An 11,648-nucleotide genomic window follows, 5' to 3' on the forward strand; every position below is an offset into this window, starting at 1 on the left:
TTTCTCTGGAACTCAGATTTGCAGATCCCACAAAAGTAAAAATGGGCACAATTAATGTTTTAATTATCAAAATTTTTCCAAAAATAGTAAGATTTCTTTCTTGCCAAGAGCAAAATAATTTATTCATCTTTTATTCTTATTTTCCCAATTTAGTTTTTCACATTCCTCTCTACAATGCCCAAAGCAAATGCCAAGAGTTTTAACTGGTCCATTGCTCCAGTTGATTCCCTCAATTTTGTCTACAAGATTTAGAATTTCCTACCCATAACCCCTCTGTTTTGTTTCTGTTTAATTTCAGTCCTGAATAAGAACCAAAAATTTCAATTTCATTCATAGCTACTTGAACATCATATTTAGAACAACAAAATAAAGTAGTATCATCTGCCAGATGCGAAATTTTTATAGTATGGTTTTTGCTATCTAGTTTGACTCTGATACCTTCAAAATCAGTAATGCTTCTTAATCTTGAAGCCATAATTTCCACAGATAAAACAAATAATAAAGCAGATAAAGGATATCCTTGATGTATACCCCTTGTGTTTTTAAGGACCTCAGATATCCTACCATTATGCATTACACATGTTATCGCTATATAAAGTCTTAATCCATTTTATAAAAGATTCATTAAATCCAAAATGTTTTAAAAAACTGAATACATAAAATTCCATTCTAGAGAATCAAACGCTTTAGAAAAATCAACAAATACTATAGCCCCCTCAATTTTGTATAAATCAGTAAAATAAATAATATCTTGTATCTGTCTAAGATTAAAACCAATAAATCTATTTTTAACATATCCAGTCTGATCTTCTTTAATAAGTTTTGGTAAGATTTTTTTCAATCGTTGTGCTAGAGCGTACGATAGAAGTTTCAAGTCAATATTTAAAAGAAAAAATAGGACGGTAATTATCTAGTGACAATGGATCACCTTTTTTAAATAAAAGCGTTAATACACTTATACGCTATGAATATGTAAGTGTTTGATCTTTATATCCAATGTTAAGAACGATTACTACTATGAACTTTAAGTTATCCCAAAATTTTCTATAAAATTCAGCGGTTAAACTGTTTAATCCAGGGGATTTATTAAGTTTCTTTTTATAAATAGCATTTGAGCATTCTTCTACTGTAATATCCCCATCGCAGAGTGATTTGTCATTTTTTTTATCCATTTCTTTATCGAGTTTTGTCTCAAATATATATTTGTCGCTTGTTGTTTTATCAGGGCTTTGCGTCGAGAATAACTTTTTATAGTATTTTCTATTACTACAAAGTATATCACTTTGATCCGTTAAAATCTAACCATTTTCCCCTTTTAATTTATTGATTGACTTTTTTACCTGTCTCTGTTTTTCTAAACCCAAAAAGTACGAGTTATTTGTTTCCCCAAATTCAACCCATTTCTCTCGTGATCTTATTTGATCCCCTTTAGGCTTTTGTTCATAAATTTTGGCAATATTATTTTCAAGTTTTTCAATATCTTTATCTAAAACGTTGTTCTCAGATTCTTGTTTACGGAAGCGTATTTGCGCCACACATTTTATTTTTTTTATTTTTCTTCCTATCTTTGCGTTATAATGCAAACCTTTGCATTATAACGCAAACCTTATAACGCAACCCTTTGCGATATTACGCAAACATTTGCGTTATCTTATTTCTTATTTAAGATTCAAAGGAAACAGTAGTTATTAATGGAAGAGGCTGTATATATTAAAATTTATCACCTTTGTAGTCATTTCAAAGTAAAGTGCTCGTATAATTATATCATATCATTGACCAATCATGCGCATAATAATATAAGAAGATGTGGTAGGAGTGCCAATAAGAAAACTCTCCATTTAAGTCACTATTCGTAAAATTAACCATCATAGGCCAAAGTACGGTCTTCAACACGGAGCATTGGCTCACACTAAACAACAAACTAAAAAGGCCACGAAAAATGATATTCATGTTACTACTAGTATATATATTACAAAGAAAATAGAGTAAATTGAGGTTATACCGAAGAAAAAAAAATCAACTCTGCTAATAGAGCTATAACCGAATATAAATATACTTCCAAAGTAAGACCTCGTTTGAGAACTGTGTTATGTAGGTTAGATTCAAACAAGCTACCCTTTGGCAATAAATGTATAGAATGAAGATGTTTTAGTAATAAAATTATGTTCTCTCTATTCAAATTGCTACCCAAGCATCTTAAAAATACTTCATTATATTGAAATGAAAATCCAATGACTTTCTATCAAAGAATCTTGATCATATTCTGAGATTTAAAAATAATGTTTCCTTATTAATAATTCATTTTAAAGCAGAAAGATAATTTTGTCTATTTGACTCGGCGGTTTCACAATTGTATGACATTCTTTTTGATCTCTCAATTTAAATATGACTACATACTAAACTATATCTATTTTCTTGTTACATTATATACTTTTCTGATGCACAAACCAGTCTTAATTTATGTATAATTGCACTTCAAGAATTCCATTATTCCTATGCATATTTATTATAATGATTTAGCCTTGTATGTATGTTTCTTTTTTTATCTACTAGTAAATCACATTCGAAATGAATGACAGACGGACATATATACAAAACTTAATGAGTAATTGAAATCAAGATATTTGCGTACTTGTTCATCTCTAATTTTCAATTTTATTTCAATTTTTGTTTTCCAGAGTTCCTAAGTTTTCTCTTGTAAATTTTGATTTAGATTTACAATAAGCTATAGTTGCCTCCTTTACCTTTATTTTAAATATATCCCACGCTAAACTAAGATTTTTTAAATTACGATTACCCATAACATGCATAAAGCAGCTTTCCATTTCTTTATTAACTAACTGTATGTAGTCATTTATATGTCTATATGACTATAGTTATTGGGGCCATTATTACCAGTAGTCCTGTCATGTAAGTTCTCTGGGGTGTAGGTAGGGTATGATGCTGAGACAGATTTCTGCGTTGACTTTGTGGTGTGTTCATAAAGTTGTCTATGTATGATTGTGCTTTGTCAGAATTGCTTGAACTTGTTTCATTCACACTAGCCTTTCCCTTTCCTGGTTTTGCAGAATTTGTCTTATTTGCATTGTTTGAATTAGTGTCTGTTTTTTTTTGTATTTCTACCTTTTGGTTTGTTTGCAACATTTGTCTTGGGTTTAGTTTCTCAGTCTGTTCAGTTGACTGAGACTCATCTACTGGAACAGATTCATAAGTGGTCACTATTTGTTCTTCTTTGTTGCCTATTACTTGGAATGCATTAGGACAATCTATCATTTTGTTGCTTGGTAATTTGCATTTTCTACACACCCTGAATTATTTGGACAGTCATACACAAAGTGACCCACTTGCAAGCATTTATAGCATGGTTTTGTATTGCCATCACTGTTAGAGCCTCTGTTTTCAAATTCAGGTTTCTCACTATGCATAGCTATGGCCATGTGTTGCCTATTTGTAAATTTCTGGCTATAGGTTTGTCTAAAAACTTACTAATAATAACTCTGTCTCCAGTTTGACAGTTAGTGATTTTGCCTATTACCCTTAACCGTTTCCTATTAAGGCTCTGTATGTCACAACCCTGTAATGTAAAGGCTCTATGTATTTGCCAATCATCAGCTGAAATAGGCACATTTTTCACTATAATTCTGATTGTATCTGGTTGTAAATTGCCTGGATTTCGGGAATTTTGAGAGTGCAGGGTAACTTGCCTGCCACGCAAGTTCATTCCTGTCACTAACAGAGACAGTTGGTTTTTTTCTCGTTATCCAAGTAAATGCGCAACATACCATGGATTCTCTAGATCTTAATACCTTTTATTCGTTCAGCTGTAATTTTTGTATCAATGGCGTCGTATATTTCTATGTTCGTAAGCCATAGGGGTCTCGGTGGTTTAACAGAACCAAAAACATCGGTATCTGTCAGAAATATGGGTTTTATATAGTCACTTGGATAATATGACTATCTGTAATATTATCAGCCCCAACTGTTTTTTTTTTGGTTAGTGTTGGTGTTTGTATTTGACAGTACCTCGGAATATGACGCCATATTGGTTTTGTTTTGATTTGAAATGTCCACCTTGGGGTCTAACAACTCTTCTTGCATACCTTGCTTGTCTTCTAGAAGACGTTTAAACGATCTTTTGACATTTGTTTAACTAATGCTTCAATTTCTGGTTCCATCATGTAGTTTAACTGTATGAAAAGTATATTTTTTTCTGGAACGGTATCCCACTAAGCCTTAGCCATAAAGGGACATCACTCTCTTTCTTGATGTTTATAACGTTTTCCCACCATCTTGAAAATAGCAGCTATATTAGATTTTTCAGAGCGAGTCCATAGCTGAACTCAAAGGGTATATAACCAAGAATTAGGGTGCAAAGTTTCATGCTTTTCTCATCAAGTGAGCAATTCTACTCTATACCCGCACCAATTGGCCGGACTATATTGCATCAAAAGCAGACCAATTACTTATAATCATATTAGCGGAACATCATTCAATTAGTTGATTACTATATAGTACATAGCTTTAGGCCAAAGGGTTGTTGGATTATGGGTAAAACTATGTTTTCGTTTTCTTATTAAAATTGAAATTTGAAAAAGTTTACATGAAAACATTATCAAATACATAAATTTTTCTTATACATGTATATAATATATGCATTGCAAACTGTTTTTGTAATTTGTCAAGATTGATTTTATGTAAATTGATTCATTGCAAGCTGTTCATAAAAAAACACACTTTAAGATAGCAATTTAAAGTTTTTCATAACGACCTATACAAAGATTGATTTTATGTAAATTTACGCATTGCAAGCTGTTCATAAAAAGACACACTTTAAGATAGCAATTAAAAGTATATCATAACTACTTATACAAAGCGTGTCTATTTGTTGTTTTTTTTAGAAAAGGTTGGTTCTAAAATTTGGATACTGGGTCCAAAATGTTCAAATTGCAAAATATCAAACAAGTAAACTTTATTCGTAAATGAAAATCTAATGAACTGAAACATATGCTCTTGGTTCAACACTGAAATGTATCTTTACGTTAATCATTCCACTGTAAACATATACAAATGATACAAATATGTACAAATACCAATTTGTCCTTGCTGAGGTAAACACTTTTCCTCCAGTTACAATTTTGTACCCTTTAAATAATCACTTATATCCAATACTTTACACTTTATATATTGGTACAGTCGTGTAACTCACAAGCTACGATGTGTCCTGATGGTACATTATGGTACATTGCAAATGAACACACTTGTGCTGTACGGTAAAATTCAAACTTGACATTTACAAGATGTACAAGTCTTAAAAAAACAGCAACCAGCCTTGTCCTTTGCTACATTACAATTATGAATGCAATTCAATATTAGAGAATACTAACAGGTACCAATCTGTTATTACATTTAAAGTAATAGTATACAATACATGTAAAAAAAAAAGAGACAACAACCTCAATATGTACTACCTTCTGCTGTTGTTTTTTTCTATGGTCGGGTTGTTGTCTCTTTGGCACATTCCCCATTACCAGTCTCAATTTTATTTCTCAAATACTGTAAACCAACTAATGTTCGCGAGTGATTTGTTTTTTGCAACTTTTGTGAGTAGATTAAATATTTAACTTGGATCTTTCCTTACTTAACTACATCAAGTAAATTAGAGATTCGCAAAAACTTGTTTAGAGTAATCACGTACATGCAGTACATAGCATGTACCCTCCTCTTCGTACACTTCAGACAAATGGCAATGAGCAAATAATCCCCCATGCTTCTTTTACACAATGATCGCCCTACCATTCTTGTAAGGGTATATTTCTTACAAAGTGCCTAATTAATTTAGTGAGAGTTTATCGGGAACACCCCTTCACACTTGCACTGACCCAATGTTTACCCGCCAAATATCTTATTCCTTTCTATGTTTATTAAAGTATATACAAGTACATAAACTACCAAACTGCATGTGACTAAGGTAAATAACGTTACTAGAATACAAAATAACTGCATATATTCAAGAAATGACTGTAATATATTTTCTGTCTATGAAGAAATAACATAAAAAATGTGGTGCACACTGAATAATCCGCATAGCGTGTTATTTCAAAGTGTACAACACATTCTTTATGATATTTCGAATAGACAGAACAAATATTACAGTCATTTGGTATAAATTAATTATAAATTCCATTTCGTTGATGACGTCCTAGCCACATGTTAAAAGTATGTCTAACAGCTGATAAAAAAACACTGTCACAACCAGAAGACATGTTACATCTGACATTACATTAGATTATATAAACATGTATCCGCAAGCTCATTTTTATTATTAACATAAACATACTACGTAAATCAATTCATACGAATGAATTTGCGATATTCACACGTTTTGACTTTGTGTTTTTTCATTATTTTACTACATTAATTTTACAGCTACTCACAACTGCAGAAGAAGAACGTTAAGAACCAATTTGGAAACACGCCATATGTGCCTCGGATACTCCAGTTGAACCGTTTTTAAAAGACAAGGATACGATTACAGAAAGTGTGAAAAGTATAATTGATGAGTGGAAAAACAAACATGTAAATTATCAATTTATTGTGTGGACAGGCAGTATGATTAAGCTGAAGTTTCCAAAACTAGCAAACATTCTTGAGAAGATACCAACACCAGCATGGATAGCTGATATAGTACGTTATAAAGTTTTGTACGAGTACGGAGGTTTGTATTTAGACACGGATATACGGGTCATTAGATCAGTTGAACCTTTGTTAACAAAGTTTAAATCAGGATTCGTAGTTTGTGAACGACCAAGAACAAGCCATGTATTGATGGAAGTTCCGTGTTTAGTGGTGTGCAATGCTGTGATTGCCTCAAACAAAAACAGTACATTTATGAAATGAGTATTTGCAAAATGTAAAAGAGTAACTCGGAAATATTTACATACTATAGAACCTGAGAAATTAAATTCTTCCTTTGGGAGCACAATAATAATAGGTCCTTCACTTATGACAAATGTACATAAAAAGACAGAGCATCCGGTTATTGGTTCTATTACATTCTATCCTTGTGATTGGAGTGATCGTACAAAATGTGTCTATGAACTCTTTGTAAATGGCAGTGAAAACATTTATGTAATGCACCAGTGGAGAAAGTCATGGTAAAACGTCTGACGGTTTTTTTTTAGATTAAAAAGTAAACCAATACATCAATCCGTGTTTTGTTTTTGCTATTTACATATGCATTGTTTTTACTAACGATTTTTAACATTGATACACTGTAAAATTATTAAAAATGGTTGAAAATGAATTCCGAAATGACAATTTCAACAGTTTCTACAATTTTGTGTGAATTACATTACACATGACGAAAATGAACCTTAAAAATCAATATAGCTTGGCCGGATAGCAAACGACAGATATCATACTAAAAAAACTTGATATGGGCCTTTTCAAATCTTGATCTTTCTCTGATATCTAGCTCTACCAACACCTTTGGAATTTCCACCCTTTATACCACCATTACCATGTAAACTGAAACATCGTCTAAGAGAAATATTCATCAATAATTTTTCAAATAAAACTTGATAGCATTATCTTTTATTCAAAACTTTTGAATTTGAAATACTAATGCATTTTTACCCCAGGAGTAGATTACCTTAGCTTTATTTGGTAAAACCTTCAGGAAGTTTGGTCTTCAATGCTCTTCAACTTTGTACTTTATTTGGTCTTTTAACCTTTTTCGATTCGATGACACTGAACAGTCTTTTGTAGACAAAACGCGCGTATGGCGTAAAGACAAAATTTAAATTCTGGTATCTATCTACAACTCCATTGCTTTGTAATACCAGGCAGCATGTTTTGTAAAAATAAAAAGGTAGAACACGATACACTGTTCCTAGGAGCAAGTGATCAGTATGATAGAGTTTCTGAATGATTACATGTTTGTTGATTTAGTAGGAAGGCACAACAACAAATTGTCGATATTCCGATGGGCACATCTTTGCCGAAATCTTATTATTCAGTCGATAATCTTTCAGATACTTGTCAATCACAAGAAGTTAATATTTATTGATAATGTACTTTCCTTTAACAATTCAGACTTTTCTGATTAGGATCTATTATTTTATTGGCAGAAGAAAAAAATTAAGAAAAAAACAGAGAAAAAAAAGAAAAAAAAGACAAGACTTCATCATACTAATGTTAAGACGTAAACTGCTAATTTGACTTAGCGTGAACAAAGAATACGTCAACATAACTTACGAGTCGGCTTTAATGTTGAATTCTCAATTTTTTCACAATTATAGCAATAAAACAATTTCATTTGCATATGGGATATACTCATTCCAACTAATTCGGTATTGAATAATTACAGCTGCTGCTCAGACTTTAAAAAACGTCACATGTGCCCAACCCGATTTTTGATGAACAAGGGTTATTTCAAATAACGTCTTTGCCTTCTTTATTTCAAAATTCAACGGAAAATACCCAATCCCTGTTAATGAACATTCTGTATCATTTCAAATAAGACGATCTTAAGTATAGATTCTGGGTACAGAAATAAATAATGGCAGATGATACCAACGGGATAAAAAAAAACTCATGTTCGGCTGGAGCCCCTGCTCAGCTTTAATGTTGAATTCTCAATATTTTTACAATTATAGCAATAAAACAATTTCATTTGTATATGGGATATACTCATTCCAACTAATTCGGTATTGAATAATTACAGCTGCTGCTCAGACTTTAAAAAACGTCACATGTGCCCAACCCGATTTTTGATGAACAAGGGTTATTTCAAATAACGTCTTTGCCTTCTTTATTTTAAAATTCAACGGAAAATACCCAATCCCTGTTAATAAACATTCCGTATCATTTCAAAGAAGACGATCTTAAGTATAGATTCTGGGTACAGAAATAAATAATGGCAGATGATACCAACGGGATAAAAAAAAAACTCATGTTCGGCTGGAGCCCCTGCTCATTGTAAATGTCTTACTTTGACCTATCGATGTTTTTTTTTAAATTATCACTTGAATGATGTCTATAACACATTTTCTTATTTATATGATAAGTCGAAAATAAGCTGAAAACGTCAAGGATAAAGAAAGAACAAAACTAACAACAACAGACAATAAAAACACAAAATATAAAACCAAACAGTAAGAATCACAAATCCCCAATTCACTATGGTGATCTCAGGTGCTATTGGAAAGTAAACAGATCACGTTTTACCCATGACAATCGTTGTGTTGAATCCCCCTGAATTTGACCTTCCGAATTATACTTGTCATAGAGTTTGTGATTTGAAAGCCTTAAAGTTTATGTTATGGTTTAAAGTGTAAAGACAAAAGTCGGAAATGGTCCTATTCCTTTCTTTACAAGTCAAATAAGTTGTTAATAAGAAGAATGCGTTTAAATTCGACCTTTAATTTCATCTTAATGAACCGAATTCCGACAATATTTCCTGCTAAATGATATGAATTTAAAAATTATTAAGTTTGTCCGCATCTCTGTAATATAACAAGCTTTTAGTAGACTGTTATTCATTGAAACTATATTATATTTTATATTTTTTATTAAAATATCAAATATTGTCCGAAAATCTTTATTATAGGTCGGATACCTTACAAAAGGAGTTAATTTACAACTGTTTAAATAAAAACAGTTACTAATTTTACAAATATTTATTCTCAGTTTATGTGGTTGTTAAGTAATGAAGACACTGATGTATGCAAAAGTATAGCTAGTAAGTACATAGACATGAGTTTTTTTATTGGAAAAAATGTGTGAACTTTGTGTTTGCTGCTTATATTGTACTTATATTTTTACACTAGAGTTACTCCCCTTGGAACACATATACTTTGATATTTGTGTAGTATTAATGTTAGTTAAGATTGTTGAAATGTTATTTTTTGCTGTATTTATGCTATAAAGGATTATGTTCATAATTGAGCTTTCCTTAATAAAATATTTCGTATTTCGTATATAAATAAATGAACTAAAATAGCAGAGAAATGTAGGGTCTGTTTGCTGGTTTTCGAGACATAACCTATTGAAAATTTGGCGGGAACTGTTTTTACATCACCTTGTTTTTCTTTCAAAAACTTTGAAAAAATAAAGAATTACACAAGAATCAAACAAATGGCTTTTTAAACAAAATAAAACAAAAGAATGAAAAGCAAAGAAAGGGTTAGTGGGAAAGTTTTTATTGGCACTAATTATATATAGCATGAGTAAAACCAAAGGATTCCGAATATCAGACAATTAGTGAAAAACATGAGTAACACACATCCTTCAATTTACAAGTAACTTTCTCCGTTACAATATTGAATTACATAGTTACAATCTAAAACATGCTGTTTTATTAAATAAGAGTGATTTTGAAAATGAACATTTACCTTACAAACATAAAAATGAAAAACAAGTGTATATCATGAAATTTGATGCAACTGTCATATTATTCCATGTGGCTCAAAAAACAATATTGAAACGTTTTAATTGATTTTCGATTATCAAAAATGTAACTTCATTATATAATTCCTATTTTATAATTTTATATATTGAATATCTCCGCTATATGACGTGCTTCTTTCGCTTTGAAAACAACACCGTGATAACAGTCTCGTTATATCTATGAATAACACAGACTTTGAGATGTACGAAATAACGGCTGTCACAATATACCTCTCACGTTAATCCACATGTTTCGTAACCTAAATGCAAACACTGGGCCGAATTCACTATGTTAAAAATTGCAATTGACATTAAAAGTACGGATTTTTTTTTATTCTAAGAAGAACTAATGCCTTAGAGAGCGGTAAAATGTATGAAATCACAATAAAATAAATTATCACGACAGTCTATTAATGTTTTTGGTGCATTAAGGTTATTTCAGAACATGACGTCAAACGAATGAAAAATGAAAACACCAAAAGGTGAAGGTGTATCCGTTACATTAATCCTAAAATTTCGAATAATACTGCATTGCAATTTAGATTTGAGGTACGTGTTGTGTGTTTTTTCTATGCAACTGCATTTTTCGCAAATATACTGATTTTATCAAGTCCAAATGGCAGCTCCTTAGTTTCGAATGGTCAGCTGTTGACTTGACGCTTAAAAGAAAAATGTCAATTAAAAATGGTTGATGTTGGATTTGAGAAATTTAAGAATTTAAAACTTATCAGCTAAGGCTATCATGGTTATTCAAAAGTATAACTGATGCAACCTATAGACTTACTAGCAATATATAGCTTTATCTTACAAAAGTTGAAATTAAAACATCCACACTCATTGCATATTCACTCTCGCTTCAGATATTTGATGATCGTATTTATCTTATCAGAATAACAATATTTTTTGGAAGCCAACGCTCAGTAGGGATTCGAATATCACAGGCCATGTGTAAGTTTCCAAAAAAAGCTACGACTTCCATGAATTATTTCTTAAATTTCTATTATATGGTATACTGGTAACCTTGCGTTATAAATGGTACTTTAACCCACATTGATCAGTTAGATGAAATATTACTAAACACAGGGTTTTACTATTTTTCGCGAAGTACGAGGTTGAAGCTGAAACGGAAAATTTGTGTAATGTTTTTAAATAAAATATTCAAGATATGACTTGAAAAAACATAGAGTTGTGTGTTCATA

This window comes from Mytilus galloprovincialis, chromosome 11 (genome assembly GCF_965363235.1).
Source record: "Mytilus galloprovincialis chromosome 11, xbMytGall1.hap1.1, whole genome shotgun sequence".
NCBI classification, from domain to species: Eukaryota; Metazoa; Mollusca; class Bivalvia; order Mytilida; family Mytilidae; genus Mytilus; species Mytilus galloprovincialis.